We start from the raw sequence: 22,001 nt of genomic DNA on the forward strand, positions 1-22,001 counted from the left end.
TCTCATTGAAAAAATGCCCCAATCCAGTCGTCGCTTACGAGAGTGAAGGAACGAAGCTGCACATACTGGCACGCACCTAAGGGTACGCATCTACGGGCCCGCACTCGTATTACTAAAACTCTCATCTTGTATATATGTATGTATGTTCCCGAAATACAGCCAAAACTGTACACAATAGCGCAAAAATTTTAGGGCCACCTTACTCACCATTCACCTGCGGTGTGCAGTATCAAGTTTCATTCAAATCGGGCAACGAAAAAAAAAAATCTAATCCTGCTTCAGTCAAGTACTCTTCGGGAATATTTGATCAATGCTAACAACCTCAGCGGTATAGTTCGCTGGAGTTATCGTTTGTTTTATCATGTTTTTTTTTAAAGATTTTTTTTTATCAAACGCTGTCACACCGGGAACCAGACGGGTTCACGGGTCATAGGTCATGTAGTATATTACTAAAACTCTCATCTTGTATGTATACAAGTATCAAAGATCGTAAAGCGGAGCAAGACAGCCCACTCGTGCGAAACAGTGAAGTATCCAATGGATGCCCTCGGCGGCCATTTTATCAGTCAGCAGAGCGAGCTTGCGCGAGACAACGACCCGGAATCTGTTCACAACACACACAGAATGTTCCAGAAGGTAACAAAGCAATGGCGTCTCGTTCCTCATTCCAGAATCACTGCTCAGCAATAAACTGCTCAAACCCGTCAATCCCAACGACCTGATTTGTCTTTCTTCACATTCCCCAAGGACAGGGAAAGGTATGTTCATTGTTGAAGTTCAAATTGTGTCTTTGAATAGTCTGTTGACTGTAATTTTGAAAGTAGAAGTTGGTCCAGTTGGAGTAGTTTCTATTCTAATGTGTTTTCTAATCTGACTGTATGACTGACGTACATACGTGACTAATACTGTATATTTATAACTTATAAAATAACATAACCCAAAAGTATAAAGTAAAAAGTATATACATAAAAATATAAAACTATGAAGTATAAGGAACGCCAAGAAGACTCAAGGCGAAATAAATTAAGAGAAACACAGTACAGCACAAACAGTGAAGTGTACAGTTATCACAACCGGCCTACTGCTGCTGTGACTATTTTTAATATGTAAATCCATATGTAATGCATGAATGAGGACGCTGGAAAATGCAGACTTGTAAAGGACAAGAAAGAAATACTAATACTGTACTTGGAGTACAAAGGCGTTTGTAAATATATTGGAAAGTGATGAAGTTGAAATAGAAATTCTTCCACACTTATGTGAACAGCAATCATTTTGATATTGTAACAGGTTATTGTATATTGAATGTTTGGTGTGTGTGTGTGTGTGTGTGTGTGTGTGTGTGTGTGTGTGTGTGTGTGTGTGTGTGTGTGTGTGTGTGTGTGTGTGTGTGTGTGTGTGTGTGTGTGTGTGTAATGGTGTATGGCACTGGGTCTGCTGAAAAGGTCATACTTTGAAGCAAAAGTAGAACAAAACTGTCGTTCAATTTGCTAGTCAATGGCAGAAAGCTATTAACTAGTTTCCACCTCAATTGACTGGCAGGTGCAAAACTCTTACACCATTATATTTATGTTCATAAATTTGACATACCGTACATGTAAATAAATGTACCATTTAAAACTACAAATAACACTTAAATTACATCTGAATAGCACTTAGAATCAGGTGCTTTACAATAAATAATACATATTTAACTATTTTTCCACGGCTGAATGCATTGGCATAAATCGCATAAAAAGGAGGCATAAAGATGTGAAAGCAAAAAAAAAAAAAATAGGTTGGGGGGGGGGGTGCGACATTCGGAGGTGAGAAGCAAGAAAAAAGGTCTTCACCAACTATTGATGGGGCATTTGGGAGAACATTCAATACCCATTAAAGTGTGCGTGTGTGCGTGTGTGCGTGTGTGTTGACCCTTGCCTCCCCTCCCCGGATTTCTCCCCATGCCTAAATAGTTACTTCAAAGGATACTTTTTTGAAAGGTGATATTTATCATACAGATTATGTTGCATGACTTATTTTGTTGATGATGATGATGATGATGATATATATATATATATATATATATCTCCAAGTAATAATAATATACTTTCTGTATGTGTCTGGGCTTTGATTTTTATCCTTTCCTCTCTCAATTTGCCTTCTCCTTCCTTAACGGTAAAGAAGCTGTTAGCTTTTCTTCTCTATTTGTCCGTCCTAATTTCTCTCTTTCTCTCCCTTTCTTCTATCTCATCTCTTCTTATTTTGTGCAATTTCACTTGTGATAAAAAGAAACTGTCTTGTACATGGCTAATGTATCATCGCCTTGCTCTCTTTCCCGCCCCTCTCCTGCCTCCTACTCCGCGATTGATACAGCGGTCGAACTACAACCAAGAAAGTAGCTTGCTTGCTAAAATGGCCGCCGTTCTGCTCCGTTACGTACTTCACCGAATCGAACGCGGTTGCGCACGAGTGGGCTATCTTGCTCCGCTTTACAATCTTTGGTATGTATGTATGTATGTTCCCGAAATACAGCCAAAACGGTGCACGATAGCTTAAACAATTTCAGCCCACCTTACCATTCTCCTGCGGTGTGCAGTATCGCTATCAAGATTCGTTCAAATCGGGCAACGAAAAAAATTATTTAAAAAATCAATTCCCGATTCAGTGAAGTACTCTTTGGGATTATTTGTTCAATGCAAACAACCTCAGCGGTATAGTTTGCTGGAGTTATCTTCTTTATTTTTATTTATATTTTGAAATGATTTTTTTATCAACCGCTGTCACAACGGGAACCCAACGGGTTCACGGGTCATGTAGTATATTCCTAAAACTCTCATCTTGTGTGTGTGTGTGTGTGTGTGTGTGTGTGTGTGTGTGTGTGTGTGTGTGTGTGTGTGTGTGTGTGTGTGTGTGTGTATGTGTGTGTATATATATATGTATATGTGTATATATATATGTATATGTGTATATATATATATATGTATATGTGTATATGTATATGTGTATATATATATGTATATATATATATATATATATATATATATATATATATATATATATATATATATATATATATATATATATATATATATATATATATATATATATATATATATATATATATATATATATATATTGTTGCGGATTCGCGCCCGCCGGCGTGCGAACGGCCACGTAACTCGAATCGCGGCACGTCGCCCACCGGACGGACAATCCCGTCGTGACCCTCTCGGACTAACGCCGGGAACTAGTCACGGGTGGGCCTTTCGGCCTCACCACGATCGTGCCAATCGGCCCCCCGCGTGGGATAGGGTTGCTCGCCAAATTCGACCTACCTAAGTACCCACACGGAGGGTAGACCGGGCGATCGCACCTCGCCGCAGGTCGACTTCGGACACGGGCCACTTTAAGCGACCCGTTCCGTACTATCGGGATAAACGAGCGGTGTTATCGTCAACCTGGACGGTTCGATTAATTATCGGGCGTTTTAGCCCACGACCAACCCTTTACGTGAAGTAAGATGGAGATTCAATTAGAGAAAAGACGAAGCGAAATGGGAGAAGCAGTTCAACATAGAGCACATTTATTTCGCGATGGCACACGGATAGCACACATATACAATTATTCACCAAAAGCAAATGTAAAAGAAGAAGAAACACACAATAATGCACAAAAAGCAAATGTAAAAGCAAAACACAATGCAGATCTACCACCGACTACCGAGCACACGGCAACACTGAAACAGTTTTACTTCACAGACGGCGCCGACAACACATATACTCAAAGCAAAAGAAAAAGGTACCACCCTCCACGATGAGGGGGGCAGACGGGCCTGGGGCCGAGACCGTGTCGAGCCTACCCGTCTGGTGATGAGCCGCAAAATGGCGGTGGCACCCCGACTCCGCGGGCCTCGCTGGGACTGCCTGGTATGGGGTGGGAACGGGGGCCCCTTCTCGCACTATCTCAGCGCGGGGGGAAACAGGAGGGGGTTGTTGATGCTCGGGGGGGATGAGGATATCTCGCTGGCTCGGGTCCCGCGACGAGCGTCTCCACTGCGACCTCGGTCGCGTTACCGGCCTCTCCTCTCCGCAGCTCCCCGACTCTGACACGAGCGCCCCCTCGACTGCCTTCGCCGCCGCCACCTCTCCAACTCTCCACAGCTCCGTCCAACTGCTTTCTCCGACTCTTCTCTTCACTGACTTCCCAACTCAACTCCTCGACTCTTCCCAACTCAACTCCTCAACTCCACTTGACTGACTCAACTACGAGCGAACGCGGCCCTTTATAGCCCCCGTGGCTTCGCTCCTTCACCTTCGACCCTTTACCTCCGACCCTTCACCTCTGGCTGGCTCCCCATTGGACAGAGGAAAAGTGGGCGTGAATGCTTTTTGATCCACGAATCTGCATATAGCGATATTACTCCGACGCACCTGGAGGCGGGGCCAAATCGCCCCATGCTCGCTGATAGGACGGAACAGAAGTGGGCGTGAGTCGTTTTTGATCCGATTTCTTCGGAAAGGCTGGTGTTTCTGCACCCGCTGCTCGGTGCGCGCCCTGCACGAGTCCAGTATCGGTGCCCACAAGCGGCGCGGGAATGACGGTGATGCGATGGTTGCGAGGGCGAGTTGTGACGGTAAAGGTCGTGGCTGTTGTGAAGTGGCGTTGCGGTTGGTGGTTGTTGTGTGATGGCTGTTGAGACGTGGTTGGTGGTGGTTGTGATGGTAGTAATGGCGGCTGGTCCAAAATAAAGATAGTAAAAGAAAAACGGCTATCTAGAGGGGTCGCAGCCCGAATGAATGACATTTATTCCCTCGAAACAACGGGTTTGGGCCTAACTACACATATACTTACAGAGATATCTCACCTAAGGGACCTGAATGGTGGTTTGCGAATTTCGTCAACCACAACAATATATATATATATATATATATATATATATATATATATATATATATATATATATATATATATATATATATATATATATATATATATATATATATATGCTTGGTGTTGGCTTAGTGGTTCGGGTGGCGGCATGGGATCCAAGGGTCCTGAGTTCAAGCCCCGTTGGCTGCTGAATTAACACCAGGGGGTTGACTCAGCCTGTCATCCTTCCGAGGTCGGCGAAATGAGTGCCAGTGTACTGGTCCCGATGTATGCCCCAGTTAGAATAGGTGTACTATATCCCTGTGTGTCGTAAGAGGCGACCAGGGTTGGCGTCAGGAAGGGCATCCGGCCATAAAACATTGCCTCAAGAAAAAGCCAAACCCCTGCACAGCAGGGAAAAATGGCTGTAAAAACGGTTTTTATATATATATATATTACTAAAATGCTCATCTTGTATGTATGTATGTTCCCGAAATACAGCCAAAACGGTACACGATAGCGCAAAATATTTTAGCCCACCTTACCATTCTCCTGCGGTGTGCAGTATCAAGTTTTGTTCAAATCGGGCAACGAAAACAATTATTAAAAAATCAAGTCCCGATTCAGTGAAGTACTCTTTAGGAGAATTTGATCAATGCAAACAACCTCAGCGGTATAGTTCGCTGGAGTTATCTTTTTTCTTTTTCTTTTTTATTTTTGAAATGATTTTTTTATCAACCGCTCTCACAACGGTGACCCAACGCGTTCACGGGTCATCTTATGTATAAAAATTTTTTTATATATCTTCCCGAAATACAGCCAAAACGGTACATGATAGCGCAAAAATTTTAGGGCCACCTTACTCACCATTCTCCTGTGGTGTGCAGTATCAAGTTTCGTTCAAATCGGGCAACGAAAACAATTATTAAAAAAATCGATTCCCGATTCAGTGAAGTTTTGGTATGACGATCCATAAAGTGCAAGGACAAACCATGGAGAATGTGTTGAGATACCTAGAGAAACCGGTTGGCCGAACGATGACTCCTGAGGTAAATGCTCAAATTTTCTTCAAGTTAAAGTTTGACCACTAAATGATATTAAAACTTCGTGTCTGTTTTTTTTCATCAACCGCTGTCACAACGGTAACCCAACGGGTTCACGGGTCGTCTAGTATTTATGAAATTTGTGTTGCTGACAACAAATCACTAAAACCTCAACATATGATTTTCACAATACACATTCCTCGAATACTCCCGGGGAAAAATAATGCAGGCAGTGTATAAGCACAAGACCCGATCGAGGCCTGAAAGCCAATTATCTGGTTTTATCTGGGGTCAATTTTTTTATCCAAACATAACCCTCCACCTTCCTCTGGATCAGTGGTTCCCAACCTTTTCTATGCCCCATACCCCGAGGAAATGTTCGATTAATGTTCGCATCCCCTACAAAAGTAATATCACATTTGAAGATGAAGAAGTCTAATTTATAATTTTTGAACCACAAATTGAACCACATGCAATAATACTGTGGGTGAACAAATTGAACTTAAAAAATAAGCTTTTAACTCAGTGCATAAAATGCAAGTATAACTTGAGCAATTAGATTCTAATTTATTCAGAAAAAAATTGTCAACAGTAAAATCAATCCCAATTGTGAACATAAAATTCAATGACTTCTTTGCTCCTGCTTCTCATTCATGATTTTGTCAAAACGTGGAACTTTCTTGCTGACTGTGATCCGAAGGTCTACCTATGGATTCAGGCGATTCCTAGATTTTGTCTTGATTGACAAAAGAGAACTGAATCCACATTCACACAAGTATGTTGTTGCAAATGGAATGAAGACACGGAGTGCTTTTCCACCAAGTCTTGGGAACATATCCAGTGCTGCACACCAAAACTCCTCCAAAGTCTTGCTTTCAATTTGCATTTCAAGAGTTCGATTTGTCCGCAAATCAATAAGATCTTCCTTCAGCTCTTCATCATCTGACATTTTCTCCAAATTATAGGAATATGGATTCATGATCCATTCTTCTGAAATATTCAGGTCTCCAGCAGCAAAATATCCATCAAACGATTCTGACAGCATTTCCAAATGAGTAACAATTTCTTCACGCACAGTATGAGTTATGGATCCAGCATCATCAACCATCTCTTCTAGTGAAGGAAAATTTGAGAGACTGCCTCTTTCCATCCTTCGACACCAAAGATGTAACTTTTCTTTGAAGGAATTCAACTTTTCACAAGCCTTCAATATGTTTATCCCTTTTCCTTGAAGAGAAATACTCAGGTCATTCATACGAGTGAAAATGTCAGCTAAGTAAGCCAGCATTTGGGCGAATTCCTGTGATTCCAATTCCCCAACCAGATCACATTCACGCTCCTCCAGAAAAACTTTGATTTCTTCCCGCAGTTCAAAGAAGCGGGTTAAAGCTTGTCCTCGTGACAACCAACGGACTTCTGTGTGGAAAAGCAAAACTGAATGCTCACAACCCAGATCCTCACAAAATGATTTGAAGATGCGATGGTTCAAAGCTCTCTCCCTGATCCAGTTGATGATCTTCACACAAGTATCAAGGACTTTCTTCAAATTTGGAGGCAATGTTTTTGATGCCAAACATGCCGATGAAGAAAACAATGGGTAACTTGCAAGTCTGGAATCTCCTTTTTCATCAATGCAGAAAATCCAGATTCATTTCCAAGCATTGCAGGTGCCCCGTCAGTGCACACAGAACCAATAACTTTGATCTCTCAATCATGTTTGGCAAAGAAGTCTTTCACCCGCTGCATCACATCCTTTGCAGTTGTGTTTTTTGGCAGATCTTTACAAAACAGGAAATCTTCTGTCACAGCACCATCATTGACATACCTCACTAATGTGATGAGTTGAGTACAACTGGAGACGTCAGTTGACTCGTCCAACTGAATAGAGATTTTAAAAGGACTAGCTCTAAAATCTGAGATGACTTGGTCCAAAATATCTTCACTCAAATCACTGATTCGGTTGTGAATGACATTATTTGATAGGGGCACCTGTTCAAATTTTTTCTTGCTTCTTTGCCCAGGACAATTGTTGCCATTTCCAGTGTACATGGCTTGATGAGATCTTCCGCAAATGTATGGGGCTTCTTGGATTTGGCCACTCTATATGCCACTTTGTATGAAGCAAGAAGTAGTGGTTTTTCAACAGAAACAAAACCTAATTTTGAAAGAGTTCCTTGTGAATCAAAATGAGCTCTTTTGATTTTCAATGACCCAACATCATGTCCTCCAACATCAGCTCCACCATGCTTGTTCTTGAAGTGCTCATGAAGCTTGGATGGCTTCAGATTTGAGTTGGAAAACACAACGCAACAAAGAATGCACTGGGGTTTTTGCAATTCATCATTTCCTGTTGTGCAAGTGAAACCAAAGGACACATAGTCATCATTCCATTTCTTCTTTTTGACATGATGAAGGGTTAATCTGCAAAACAGAAAGATAAAAATATGAGCTAATATGAGAAAACAGAGAGAGCAACAGACAACAGAGTAATGCTAGAAGCATACTGTTAAGGGCCGGGGCCGGTGGTGAGAAACGACCACTAGGTGGGAAAGTTACGTCGTCTCCCACCAGGCCCCCCGGAATTGAAGGCCACTCTTTGTCGCACCCCCTGAAATTCCATCTCACACCCCAGGTTAGGAACCCCTGCTCTGGATGAAAGAGGAGGCCATGCAATTGGTTCCTGCAGGGTCTGATTGCATAAACAAACTAACAAACAAACAAACTTTCTTCTTTCTATATTAGATAGCACATTTACATAGAGAATTTACGTGCCCCTACCCACCCTGCCCCCAGACAACTGGCAAAGATAAAAACACCCCATACACTAATTGGGGTCATGTTGATCCTATGTAGCAAGCTTGGATGTAATCGGCAAAGAACTGTAGGAGGAGTAACGTAACAAACAAATGCACACCGGTCCGTGAATTAAAGTAAGGAGTTCCGAGCAGAGAACCCTCCCCTTGCTCTTCTCCTCCACATCCCTCCTCTACTCACCCTGCTCTCCTCCTCATCCTCTCTCCTCTCATCACCCACTTCTCCCTCCCCACATCGGGTCTGACCAGATACATTCAAAACGGCTATCAGAATATGATTTGATTTTTAACCCCCCCCCCCCACGAACGGAGGAAGCCCCTCCCCAAATGGACAGATCGACCGACGGACTATCAAAGATTATATATAGACAGAAATAGATAGATAGAAGATAGATTAGAGATTTGATTAGATGGTGAAGCCGAGAAGTTGAAGAGATGGGACCTCTGACCATGGAAATAGGTGGGTTTGTACAGGGTTGTCGAGAGGTGGGTGAAGGGGGACAGGTGAGGAAACTACCTCGGATCCCGAACCAAATAGGGGCCATAATTATTGTTTTAATTTCTTGTTTTGTATAATGATTGTTTGTGATGATAAAACACTGAGGGAAGCCTTTTTTGTGTCTCCCTCCAAGCCACTCAGGGTGATTCCCTGGCAGGGTGATTTAACGTCCACTCTAGCAGATGGGGCACCCTCTTTAAACGTCCATCTGATGAACGGTGCACATTTTGATGCAATACCCTCCCTGCAAAAGACATATCCAACTGTTTGTAGTTGGTTTGGGAATATAATTCAGAAGATTAGTAAGCTCAAGCTGAATGAGCTACCTCGATACCACCCTGTCATACATACACAGTGCATGTAGTCTACACACCAATAATGAATATGGACACCCAAGGACACAAAGTTAAGAAATTGCACAAAAGGTAACTGCCCATTCTATGTGCATCATTTCGCCTAATCTATCATAAACATATGTTTTACAATGGAAATTCCTCTTATGCATTCGAAAATGCATTTTATGGTTCCCGCCCACACCACTTGCACTAAATTGCTCTGCATAAGGACATTACCCCCTCCCTTCCCCATGCATATCAGAACTTGTGTTACACAGCTTTGCATCCTCAAAGTATTTGTCTGCTGGATTAATGATATTCTCAGAGTTATGTTGTCAATGATTATTACTTATTGTGTTTGTGGCTACTCATGCTCTTGGTGTCATGAGGTATGTATGTATGTATGTATATGTATATATATATATATATATATATATATATATATATATATATATATATATATATATATATATATATATGTATGTATGTATATATATGTGTATGTATGTATGTATATATATATATATATATATGTATATGTATGTATATGTATGTATATGTATGTATATGTATGTATGTATATACAGTAGTACCTCTACTTACGAATTTAATTCGTTCTGGGAGTAGTTTCGTAACCTGAAACCTTCATAAGTAGAGACGCCTTTTGAATGTAAATGCGCTAATCCGTTCCAAGCCCCGCAAAATTCGGACATTTTTTTTTTAAAAAATCATAAAAATGCATCGGAACATGAAACAAATACATGTTAAAATTAGATTACCGCACAATAAACATAAAACGAGAGGCACATAATGTAAAAAACAAAGAATAAAGGAAATAATAAAAATATTCATTTACCTTTTAACTGCTATTCTCGTTACTTTTTGGCCTCTGTTTAATGGTCCTTATCTTTTTTCCAAAAAAGGCCCGTCTCGTCACAATTAAAAACTTGCTGTGCAAAGTAGGCTTCATCGATCATCAATTGTTTGAATTTTTGCACAAATTCGCCGGCCGCTTCGTGGTCGGCGGCGCTACATGCCTCGCCATGGCGAAGAACAGAGTGAAGTCCAGTCCTCCTTTTAAACTTCTCGAACCACCCACGCGATGCCTTAAACTCCTGGTGTAGTCCTTGCGCCGAATTTCCCTCGCCTGTATCCTCCTTCACGAGGTCAGTGAAGATGGCGGTTGCCTTTGCGCAAATTATGGCCTCTGTCACTGTGTCACCAGCGATCTCTTTCTCCTTTATCCACACGAGTAACAACCTCTCCATCTCATCGTTCACTGCCGACCTCCTCTTGGAAATGACAGAGAGGCCTTTGGAAGGAGCCGTAGCTTTTAGGGCTTCCTTTTGTTTTATTATCGTGCCGATCGTAGATATATTACGGCCATATTCTTTTGCGAGATCAATCAAACGCATCCCCTTTTCATACCTTTCTATTATCTCTTGCTTTGTTTGTATGGCCAGAAAAACTCTCTTCTTCTTCTTTTCTCCTTGTCCACTTTTCTTCATTGCTTTCTTGGGGTCCATTGTGAATAAAAGTTACTGTAATCCACACGCGTACTGTACTGTAACACTGTCTGAGCACTTCGTAGCGGGACCATAGACTGTATACAGTATAACTATATTTACAGAGCGGGACGGGGACACGAAGAGCATGCTGGGATACACGCATACGCAAAGGGTTGCCAGGCAGATTTTAGGCGATAGCCAATGGCAGAGCAGCTACAAGTTTGTTTACATTCGGGAAACTCTGGGAGCAGCGAAAAGCAGCGCGTACTGTACTGTATTTTTGACTTCGTATCCTGAAACGCCTTCGTAACTAGAGGCAATATTTTTCCGTTCAGGCGCTTCGTAACCTGAAACATTCGTATGTAGAGGTACCACTGTATATGTATATGTATATATATATATATATATATATATATATATATGTATATGTATGTATATGTATATGTATATGTATATGTATATATGTATATATATATGTATATATGTATATATGTATATGTATATATATGTGTATGTATATGTATATATATATATATATATATGTATATGTATATATATATATATATATATATATATATATATATATATATGTGTATGTATATGTGTATGTATATGTGTATGTATATGTGTATATATATATATATATATATATATATATATATATATATATATATATATATATATATATATATATATATATATATATATATATATATCCATCCATCGGGACCATATATTGTGCAGATCGTTGGTGCTGCCTAAGTAGGCTCCTTGGCTGTTGGGTACAATCCTGGATGGGTTGCCACTCCGACACAGGATACCAGCAAGCTGGCACTCATTTTGCCGACTTCAGAAGGATGACAGGCAGTTAGCACCACTTGGTATTAATTCAACAGCCAAGTGAAATTTGAACTCAGGATCCAAGGATCTCAAGCCCACCACCCTAACTAGTCCAGTCAGTTAGGGTAAAAAAAATTGCCAAACAGTGACAGACTGGACAAAAGCACCGCATTTGGCATGTAGATAGAGGGCACCAAAGTAAACATTTTGAGAAAAGGAGACATGTCCGACCTTGACCTTGAAGGTCAATTTTCAAGGTCAAAGGTCACATTACACCAATTTACAATACAAGTCGATTTTGCTCAAAAATCTCTCCATAATTAATGAGACCACTTAGCTAGGATGGTGTAAACATTTCGCTTTTCAATCGACAGTATTATAATATACTAAACAAATCTAATAACGTTAGAATATAACACCTGTTTTTTGAAAATCTCGAAATTTTGCACATGTAGCTTTAAATTCCGATGCGCACGCAAGAGAAATGCACATAAGAAAACATTACGAACAGCATTTTAACAGGATCAGAAACTAATTAGTATAATAATGATACGAGCGATAATTCCGAAAACTGGACGCTGAGCCAGGAAACATCCCACAACGCGGTATGTGACGAATGGTCAAGTGGAAAAACAGCGACGTGTTCCTGAACACTGTTTCATTCAGGTCACCCTTGACCATGGGTGGATATGCTTAACAGCAATGAAATGCAAGTTGTACTCACGTTTATTGGCTCCTATTTTTGTTCCTGTTGCAAGGGCACTTGCAGAGGCTAACCCGAACAGCTTGGTTTTTCAATACACTAAAACTGTGACATTTCAAGCTTTTTATGGCCTCTTGGGGGACTCAATAGATAGTAAACAGTTTAATACTTGTCCCTCTGTTAAGGAAAACAATTGATTCAACAAAAAACAAGACTTAGCTAGTTATAATTGCAAACAAAGCCCTTATATGCCAGTTTGATGAGAATGACAAAAAAGGAACCATACAAAAGAATTGAATGACATTCATATGAATGAAAAGAACACAAGATTTGATAAGCCAGAAACAATTCTCAGAAATCAGTCAGTCATCAGAATCAGATATAAATAATGATGAAGAGAGATGCTGACTGCCTGATGATGTGGTCTGTATAAGTATGCAATGATGGCGAGTTGGTTGGTGGTGGGACCCACGAAGCTCAGCTGTCAAGGGTCAATAATTATCATTTATCATCACAACATTCATTGTCTTATCACATCATTGAGATGTTGGTTTCATCCTGTTAGCCATAATCATATTAGAAATTTAAAATAAGGAATATCCCTCAAGACTTAGTACAGGTATTATTTGCTCAGTAAGAGAGCTGGCCATAATACAACACTGGTACAGGCCTCAAAACCACCCATGCCTTCAGTCCAATAAAGCCAGCCAATAATATGGCAGGGAAGTCAGAATGCAAGGTCACATTTTCAATTTTTGGGGGGGGGGGGGGAATAATTCTGCTGTGGGTGAGGCAACAGATCTGCATGTAATGTAGGGCTATCATTGAAAATCATTTTTCCAGCGGGTGGCTGGCGTCGTAAAAATCGCCATTGTTTTGCACAACTACAACCGAACAACACGGCTCGACTACACCATTCGGATGTATGGACTAGTAAAATCATATTTGGTGTCATAACGCGACCGACCACTCCCTTTTTTACCCCGAAAATGGATTTTCTAACGTGAAAGAATGACATGAATTCAGAGCACAACTTACTGCCGCCATTGTTGATGTTCCATAGTTCCTCCGTGTGGAGCACCGTATAATTAGGGCGGGTCGTCAAATTCGCGCGTTCCTCCACACCGATACTCCAGCGTCACACCCATCGATCTGGGCCAAGTTTAGGCCCGTTTGGTTCTGAACAGAGAATCGATCATCGCTGTCTCCTTTTTAAAAATTAATCTCTGGACTCGAATCTACCTTCTCGCCAAGTTTGGTGCTTTTGCCCAGTTTGTAAATATTTTGACCCTGACTGACTGAACTAAACCATGAAGCCAACACCAGGTATATATAGCCTGGTGTTGGCGTAGTGGTTCGGGCAGCGGCTTGGGATCCAAAAGGTCCTGAGTTCAAGCCCCGTTGAGCCACTGAATTAATACACCAGGGGGTTGACTCAGCCTGTCATCCTTCCGAGGTCAGCGAAATGAGTACCAGTGTACTGGGCCGGTGTATACCCCGGTTAAAATAGGTGTACCATATCCTTGTGTCGTAAGAGGCGACCAGGGTTGCGTCAGGAAGGGCATCCGGCGGAAAACATGTGCCAAATCACTATGCGGATCATACGGATGATCCGCTGTGGCGACCCCTAAAAAGGGAGCAGTCGAAAGAAGAAGTAGAAGATATATATATATATATATATATATATATATATATATATATATATATATATATATATATATATATATATATATATTGTGACGTTCACGGGACTTGAACAGTCCCGCCAACGTAGAATGAGCCGAAACGATGGAGGCGGTTTATTTATTTATAACCCAAAGACGGCGGTTTTAATCGCTCTACCGCAAACGGGACGAGGAAGGTGGCACGAGTCACTTTTCACTGAGTTGATGATGTTTATTCTTTTTACTATTGACCAGAAATAACAAGACGGCAAGAAATGGGATCCGGGGCGATTCGACGGGATGGTGTGGGATCGGGCGTGGGGAAAAACACAGACAATTCCAATGAATAAAGAGATCTCAAACCTTCTGAGGCACCAAGCAGACACACACACACTCACTCTCTCGCACGCACGCACGCACGCACGCACGCACGCACGCACACACGCACACACACAAAACGTAGCTATCTCTGGTGGTCAGGCTGGACCGTGGTGTGGACGCAACTGTCCCTGGATCGGCGCCGGACGAGCTGGCCTTGCTCTCGCCAGGGGGGGGGGGCAGGAGAAACCGTGAGCAGGAGAGGGAGGCAGGTCCACCCGCCGCCTGACCCCGTATTCCGAGTCAGCAGAACCCTAGAGCCAACCAAAGCGAGGCACGAGGCTCGGCAAGGCTCCCAGGCACGATCAACTCAGCACAGCAACCAGGACGCTCTCTGCCAGCACAGGTTCCACACCAAAAAAACACGAGTGTTCTGGTCGTAATCTTCTTCTTCTTCTCTTTCGACCCCGAACAGAACCTTTTTATCCTCCTGCCCTCGTCACCTCCAATCGAGCCGTCCATTGGCCCACTGCCGTCACCTTCTGCCAATCGTGATCACGGGGCGGAGCCATCCGCTGCACTGTCCTGTGACGTCACGGCCAGTCTCCAGAGAATACCAAAAGGGGTTTACGCAGACACACTTACCCTATCCCGTGTCCCTATCTAATTACGTGACATTTATCATTTCCCCCTTGAAGAAATGAACATTTACTAGACAACTTATCACCACTGAATTGCTACTTATTACATCGAGATCCTGGTAAACTCGAACAGCATGGCATACCTAATTAAACATCCTAATTACCGTTTGAATGCATACCCCCCCTCAAACGTAACAATATATATATATATATATATATATATATATATATATATATATATATATATATATATATATATATATATATATTTTGTTTTGGATTTCAGAATCGGATTTGACGAATGCATTCAAACATATATATATATATATATATATATATATATATATATATATATATATATATATATATATATATATATATATATATATACATACATACATATACACAAAATAGCTTTGATTAACACCCATGTTAACAGAGCTCAGAGGATTTGCTTTCCTGGTAAGCTTCCTGTTGAAATAGACAAAATCATGAAGATACTTGGTGACAGTGGTTATCCAGAGTGGATCATAAAGAGTTATTTCCCGAAATGCATGTCCATGATAAACCCATCCCCAAGTCTGGTGGGATTCTAACTTTGATGCATTGAGAAGGGTATAGAATAGATTCCCTTTTTTATGGATGGCCTTTTTCTCTTTAGGACAGACACACTCATGCACGTGAGATAGCGATTAGCCCAACGGAGGCTCGTCTACCCCCTTTCTATCAGGGCACATTGGGTTGGAGGTGGACGACTTATTTACACCTTGGACTTGCAGAACATTTGATTAATCACACCACGGGATTTTCCTGAGCAGTTATTCTTGTGGTCAAATACGGCTGTGGATCATTTACCTCACTCACTTATATTCCATCGACGTTCGACACCCACCTTTTTCCATCGACGTTTGATGCCCCGTTCGGCAGCTCTCTGAACACTGGCTGGCTCTTGTTTGTGTTGGGCTAAACGGAGAGGTGATGGTTGTTTTTGACGTTTTATGAGCACTTCACGTTTTCGCTTGGTAATTCTGGCAAATGGCTGATTTATGCCCTTCGTCCAGCACCACAAACATGGCATCATAAGCCAGGCCTGTGCTGATTTGGGGTTGCGTCTCGCTCTGGTAAGGAAGGAATGGTCACGAGATTGGTGGTTGGTGACGTGCAGTGATGCACCGATAGGCAAGGTGGATTTGGCTGAAGTTTGCTTGAGGCTCCTCCCACACTGGTCGCCCATAAAAAGGATGGGAGGACTTCTTTTCTGACAGTTTTTGTGACAGCTGTGTGATGGATATTTTCAGCTCCAGTCAGTTCCAGTCAGAGGGTTGGTGAGTTGGCGACAGGTTAGTTTGTGACAGTTGGTGATGGCCTTGCAGCCTTGCAGCTCTGATTGCTGGTGACAGCCTTGCAGTGCTTCAGCACCTCACAGCACCTCAGCGCCTCACAGTTCCTCACAACTCCTTACACCTGTCCATTGATTGTGACTCCTGGTGGCTCCTGACGGTGGGTGACACTTGTACCATTAATGCTGGTTCTTCTCGAGACATGCTCTTTGCGTACATGATAATTGGCATCCCTGGTTCCTGAGGATGACAACGTGATGTCGATTGGTGTTCAAGCCTGTTTGCGGGTGGGTGCATGGCAAGGCAGGGTGCTGGCAATGGACCAAGGCAGGGTGCTGGCAATGGACCAAGGCATGCTCAAACATTTTGGGACATTTTATTTGATGCATGACGACTTCTACCTTGGTGAGCGAGAATAGATTTCTCTTCCCCCTGAATGATCTGCTGGGTACCCTTGTCTCGTGTTTAATTCTCATGTAAGGCAGAGTGATAAGCATCTGCTCTTTGTCTGTTTTTCTATCAATGCCTGATTAATTCTTTATTTTTTTCAGATTATTTTGATTGATTTGAATTTACCTATTTTCTCTACAAATAAATAAGAAGTTCTTCAGTTTATTTATTTTTTCCTTATTAATAAATTCCTCGTTGATTTTTCAACCTTTCCATGCTTGTCCTTTCCTTCCGTTAATCCAGCATTGTCCGAACCGAGATAGACTGGGAGGTAATTACCAAACTAATTAACCTGTCATAGTCAGCATGCACCAGCAGTTAAACACTCGGCCGCTCGACTAAAGATCTAATCAAGATAAGATTGGGGCATTGTCAAGGGCTCACTCCCCATTCAGGAAGCCAGGTGACCTCAAGTTAAATGGCAAAATTAGACTGTGGACACTGGAACTCGTGGTTAACTGATCGGCGTTCGTGGGTGTAAAGCAACCCACCATACCATGAAGTTGATTGTGAGTGGCGGCCCCAGGTCCGGCTCTTCCGAGGATAAACGGGAATTAACCCCATCATAATACACTCGGTAGCCGTGGCCTTAACAATATATATGTATATATATATATATATATATATATATATATATATATATATATATTTATATACATATACATATACACAAAATAGCTTTGATTAACACCCTTGTTAACAGAGCTCAGAGGATTTGCTTTCCTGGTAAGCTTCCTGTTGATATAGACAAAATCATGAAGATACTTGGTGACAGTGGTTATGCAGAGTGGATCATAAAGAGATACGTACACAAGTTTCTCAACACAACAAAGGAACACAAGATCGGTCCTGAGAAGTATCCAGTATATATCAGGATGCCATGGAAAGGACATTCATCACGAAGGTTCGAAGAACAAATTAAACATATGGTTTCTCACACGTATCTGGCTGTGCAACCTCAAATAATTTTTACCTCTTGCCATCTGCTTACATCAGTCAACAAGGATGTGCTTCCCACCTCACAAGTTAGCAAAGTTATATATGAGTTTGAGTGCCGATGTGAAGCTCGGTACGTGGGACACACAACCCAAAGATTGGATGATTGCATCAAAGAGCATGTCCCCCTGGCGATCCGAGGAAAGAACTTGGCAACGGGGACGCAACCAGTACGAGCATGCAATGACGTTCAAAGAACGTCAGCCATTACATCTTCTTCCTCTGCCATTGCACGGCACCTGGAGGCCAGTCCAGATTGTGCAGACCAGTACAATGCAGATATGTTCAAGATTTTAAGCCGATGTCGAACTACAATGCATTGATGTATGTTAGAAGCAACCTTCATCCATTCCATGGACCGACATTGTGTCGACAGAAGGAATTTGTACATTCTCTTAATCTATATCAACACAGAAAGATTACAGGGATTTCTCCGACAAGGGATGGAGGTAATGGTACGTGATCTCGGGAAACTCTGCTCCAGCCAATCTAAGCCAAGATAGCGGTGATGGAAAATATATTGTTGCGGGCCGGGGGGTCGAGTGAGAAGACCAGTAGGTCTGGCAAATTCTGGCATGTCGGTTCCCACCAGACTTCCCGGAATTGTAGGCCATCGCACACGGATAATTCCGTGACGCGGCAGGTCGCTTAACGAACCGTGGATGCCAATAACTCAACCGCGTGAAATAGGTTCCTCCCTTCTATCGGTTAATCGGGTTACCTAATTAATCACGTGGTTTAATTACCGGGGAACACTCCCTCAGTACGCCTTGTCCGAACCGGATCACTCTACTGGACCGGATCAGATGCAGCCGAGCGACACTGCCAAGAATGTACCGGCTAAAAGGAACAGATCGTTGGGAATAAAGTACTGGCGAAGCTAGGATTTGGACCATGCTGGATCAATGGAAGAAAAGACAAAAACGAGCAGGGAACATTCCTAATTATGATTTATTTACAATCAACTTACAAAAGGGGAAACAGAGCAGACTTAACGCGAAATTAATAACAATGATAATAACGATCTTCTGCAGTCTTACTTAGGGAGACAGGTGGCAGGACACATACATACGCACAGTCGCGCACACACAGACACAGGAAACCCGATGAAGAGGGAGTTTAGAACCAGGAATTGGGCACCGTAAAGGAGGAGCTTCAGTCAAGAATGGGCGGAGTCCAGAGTGGGAAGGACGGAGTAATAGGCAGGACCAGGTAGGCGGGTGGGGTCGATGTCGTGTGGGCGGAGACGAGGAGGTGGAGTCCGGGCAGCAGGAGGGGGGTCGTGGCGGTGTCGACGAGGCGAGGCGAGAGAGAGGCGGAGAAACTCAAAAAGCAAGAGAAAGACAGAGGGACTTCTCCGACCTTTATAGGATTTGCAGCTTGGGGGGGAGGGGCCACCCCAAGTCATAACGTCATCACCTGAATCAGGCACTCCGATTGGCCCCGACGCCTCACATGGCCCGCCAGCTTGGGCGGAAACCGCCTCACTTCTTTTCCAGCAAGGCCATCCCAGACAGCGAACATATTTCGCTCTGACCCCACGACACAACAAGAATCGCCCACACAGAAATTGGCACACGAATCATCCTGCAAAAAACCCCGGGTCGTGCCCGGGCGACCGGTCGAGGGTTCCGCATGTCTGCTCGGGCGTTCGACCAGCGTTGATCAACTCACTAGCTCCGCGCGCGCCAATGTGGCCCGCACTGTACATTCCCCGGCTCGGTCGTAGCTTCGCTGACCGCAGAGATGAGATGTTCACCATCCGTGGAGAACCCGCTGCTGCTGCCAGCGAGGACCGAAGGTACATTGCCATGGATAAATCCATGCACGTTTCACGAGCGGCGTACGTGTCTGTTTTCGAACACATTCCATACAATGCGCGTGGTTCCACCATTACGCACATGGCCAGCGCTCGCGTTCACACGACTCCGCTAGCGTGTGTGTGGGGCGAACACCAATATGTGTCAGATATTGAGGTTGAAAGGGAACAAGCCGCTTCTACCCGCACACTCGTGTCCCGCCCAACATGGCATGGAGTCAGCTTTATCGGCCTCCGTACGCGTTTCGTGCAGCATGGGCGTCATGCTGGCCGTGTTTCCCGTGCCGTGAAAAACACCATTCGTGTTTTTCACGGCACGGGAGACTTAAGAGACACATCCGTATGCCTTTTTAATGCAACCGGCAATCCTCCGCAGTCCATCGGAAGTTCGAGTCGACAACCCCGCACTGCCAAGCGCACATCACTCGCCACACATGCCGGGTTTAGGGCTCGCCCGGGAACGAGTGCTCGCCACGGCGCCGCACGCGCTGATTTACCACAGGAATAATCAGACGAAAAAAAGAGGAGGGACGAAATCAAGAAGAAAATGATTTAAGCAACCATTGCGATTAGATCATCGTAACGCACTCCCTTGTTGTCCCATTAAACAAAAGGAAGGGGACTATCTACATGTATAATAATAGAATAACTGTCTTGGGACACCGGTCTGTTGTATGCATGCGGTTCCGAGAACCGCAACAATATATACACACACATATATATATATATATATATATATATATATATATATATATATATATATATATATATATATATATATATATATATATATATATATATCAAGCACTCCAGCATGTCCAGGCTGTGGCTGCATACCACAAAGGATCACTTTAATTTTAAAGCCTGTCTTCACCACATGTAGTATTTAAAGAAATAAAATGATTTCGTTCAAATATTACTTTATCCACAAAAGAGTTGCTGTTTAATGCAGAGCAACCCTGGAGACTTCACAAAGCTTAATCACCCTTGAAATAAATATTGCAGATAATCCGCCAAGTTGCCTGCTCGTCTGTTCACGCGTCGCGTGGTACATTGTTCGCAGTCCGCGCAAGCTTTATCACTTTATTTCAAAACCGTTTTTCACCAGATTTGCTTTGGTAGTCTGTAGAGCATGTCACAAAACTTCTGAAAACATAGACACAGATTTGGCAGATTCTAGGGATAAGCAGCCCCTGTGGGCTCAGAATGGGTGGTCAAGCAGTGAATGCATTGTCATTGGCTCAATGAAGCTCGTGAATTTTGGCACATTCTTAAATATTTTGTTCACTCAATATAATTCTGCAAACAGTGGAAAAAGATAAGTTTAATGCTTTGGAAATTTCACATTTTTTGTGCATGGAGAAGGAGAAACATAACCTTGCTTAAAGTAAATCGGTACATTGGCTTAGTTATAAGACTCGTTATTTCTTTCAATTATCAGATTTCACTCCAGATTTCAACACCTATTTAGACGATATCTGATCCTCAAAACCGGAATAATATTTCGATGATATTCTTTAATTAGTCCGTGAGTTTAGATCATGGAAAATCGTATCATATAATGCATGGAATCGCTCCAAGTTCTGAATTTGAAAACTATAGCACTTACAAAAGCAATGTATACAGCATTTTATTGCTATGACAGGTATTTGATAAGTGGAAAAACAAACTTTATGGTTAAGCAATCGTTGAGGCTTGTTTGAGCTGGCCAAAAAACATGGCGGCCTCAGACCACAGCGAAGTTACCTCGGATATGCCTTCAGACCCCATCGAGAGTGGTGACTGAGGATGCACCTGATGGATATAATTATATAAGGCCATTAATTATCCTCAAAAGGGGTGTTTTAATTAACCCAAACACCCAATTTTCAGTCACGCACTTCCTTTGAGTTTTCTTGTATTAATGCAAAGTTTCAGGCTGATATGTTTCATGGTTTTGGAGTTATGGAGGACACACACGCACACGCACACAATTTTTTTAATCATGTTATGTAAATGTTGGTTGTTGAAAATAACATGGATAATTTATTGTCCACACACTTGTAGATATTACAGCCAGCATACTATTTGTCGATAAGATTTCCTTTCTGCAGAATGGCAGCCCAATGATGCAACCACCCCTGCCTACAAAGTATGTGAAATGTGAATGATGACGATAAAGTCAGGATGAAAACACAAGTTGTA

The 22,001-nt window shown here is 42.5% G+C and overlaps 1 long non-coding RNA gene across 1 annotated transcript in view; it reads left to right on the forward strand.

The window, feature by feature from the left end:
• Positions 1–446: 446 nt before the first annotated feature.
• The window catches only part of LOC147032566 (uncharacterized), a 39,532-nt gene continuing 17,977 nt past the window's right edge, over positions 447–22,001 (forward strand). The window contains exons 1-2 of the long non-coding RNA XR_015052102.1: positions 447–758; positions 2,353–2,480. This is a non-coding gene — a long non-coding RNA (uncharacterized LOC147032566). The remainder of the gene's footprint in view (positions 759–2,352; positions 2,481–22,001) is intronic.

The sequence above is a fragment of the Eptatretus burgeri genome, chromosome 2, assembly GCF_056783735.1.
Source record: "Eptatretus burgeri isolate ZD-2024b chromosome 2, Ebu_testis_v1, whole genome shotgun sequence".
Taxonomy (NCBI): domain Eukaryota; kingdom Metazoa; phylum Chordata; class Myxini; order Myxiniformes; family Myxinidae; genus Eptatretus; species Eptatretus burgeri.